The following is a 2,131-nucleotide window of genomic DNA, read 5'->3' as shown; positions in this document are numbered from 1 at the left end:
GTGGTATTAGTTCTTCCTTGAATGTCTGGTAGAATTCTGCACTGAATCCATCTGGCCCTGGACTTTTTTTCGTTGGAAGGCTTTCGATGACTGCTTCTATTTCATTTCGGGTTATAGGTCTATTTAAGTTGTTTGTCTGTTCTTGATTTAATTGTGGTAAGTGATAGTTATCCAGAAACTTGTCCATTTCCTTTGAATTTTCAATTTTTGTGGAATACAGATTTTCGAAGTATGACCTGAAAATTGTCAGAATTTCCTCTGTGTCTGTTGTTATGTTCCCCATTTCGTTTCTGATTTTGTTAATTTGCATGTTCTGTCTCTGCTTTTTCGTTAATTTGGATAAAGGTTTATCTATCTTGTTGATTTTCACAAAAAACCAACTCTTTGTTGCATTGATTTTTTGTATTGTTTTCCTGGTTTCTATTTTGTTGATTTCAGCCCTCAAGTTGATTATTTCCTGCCGTCTGGTCCTGCGGGGTGAATTCGCTTCTCTCTGTTCTAAGGTTTTCAGTTGCGCTGTTAATTCATTTATGTGACTATCCTCTGTTTTCTTCATATGGGCACTTAGTGCAATGAACTTCCCTCGTAGCACTGCTTTCAAAGTGTCCCATAAGTTCAGGCATGTTGTATCCTCATTCTCGTTGAATATTAGAAAGTCTTTAATTTCTTTCTTTATTTCTTCTTTGACCCAGGAGTGGTGCAATTGCACATTGTTATGTTTCCATGAGTTTGCAGGTTTTCTGCTATTTGTGTTGTTGTTGACTTCCAATTTTAAAGCATGGTGGTCCGATAAGATACAGGGGGCTATTCCTATTCTCTTGTATCTGTTGAGGTTTGTTATGTCTCCTAGTATGTGGTCGATTTTAGAGAAGGTTCCATGTGGAGCAGACAAGAAGGTATATTCTTTTGTCTTTGAATGGAATGTTCTATAGATGTCTGTTAGCCCCAGTTGAGACATAACTTCTGTTAATTCTTTTGTTTCTTTGTTGAGTTTCTGATTTGTGATCCTGTCTAGTGTTGAGAGTGGTGTATTGAAGTCTCCCACTATAAGTGTGTGAGGTTTTATATGAGCTTTGAGTTTTGGTAGTGTTCCTTTTACGAATGTGGGTGACTTTGTATTAGGGGCATAGATGTTCAGAATTGAGACTTTGTGTTGATGGATTTCTCCTGAGATGAATATGAAATGACCGTCTTCATCTCTTTTGACTAGTTTTGGTTTGAAGTCTAACTTGTAAGATATTAGGATAGCTACGCCTGCTTGCTTCTTATTTCCATTTGATTGGAAAAATCTTTTCCCAACCCTTTACCCTGAGGTAATATCTATCTTTGGAGCTAAGATGTGTTTCTTGTATGCAGCAGAAGGATGGATTCTGTCTTCGTATCCATTCTGTTAGCCTGTGTCATTTTATATGGGAGTTAAGACCATTAATGTTGAGGGTGAGTAAGGTCCATTGATTGTTGATGCTTGTTTGGTTTAGGTTTGTTGTTGGCAGTGGTATTGTGAATATATTTGTTCTGTTTCACCCTAGGTTTCTGGTGTAGTTGGATTATCTGTTGCCTACATTTTTGTGGGCGTCGTTACCTTCCTTGGGTTGGAATTTTCCTTCCAATACTTTCTGTAGGGCTGGATTTGTAGATACATATTGGGAAAATCTGGTTTTGTCATTGAATATCTTGTTCTCTCCATCTATATTGACTGAGAGTTTTGCTGGATATAGTAGCCTAGGCTGGCATCCATGTTCTCTTAATACTTTTAGAACATCTATCCAGGACCTTCTGCCCTTGAGGGTTTCCATGGAGAAGTCAGGTGTAATTTTGATAGGTCTGCCTTTATATGTTACCTGTCATTTTTCCTTCGCTGCTCTTAATATTCTTTGTTTATTCTGTATGCTAGGTGTTTTGATTATTATATGTCGAGGGGTCTTTTTTCTTAGGTCCAGCCTATTTTTGGTTCGGTATTCTTGTGGAGCATGTCTCCTGCATTCAAATCCAAATAGGATGAATACTTTCTTGTGTACACTATAGCAGGAAATGGTAGGCAATCAGTTGCTGGATTTACCATGCAACTGGAAATTATCCAGAAGGTGGTAGCTTTAGTAATTTCATGAATTTCCAAGATTGGGATTGTGGT

This window comes from Phodopus roborovskii, unplaced genomic scaffold (genome assembly GCF_943737965.1).
Source record: "Phodopus roborovskii unplaced genomic scaffold, PHOROB, whole genome shotgun sequence".
In the NCBI taxonomy this organism is placed as follows: Eukaryota; Metazoa; Chordata; class Mammalia; order Rodentia; family Cricetidae; genus Phodopus; species Phodopus roborovskii.
This window is presented reverse-complemented; position numbering follows the sequence as displayed.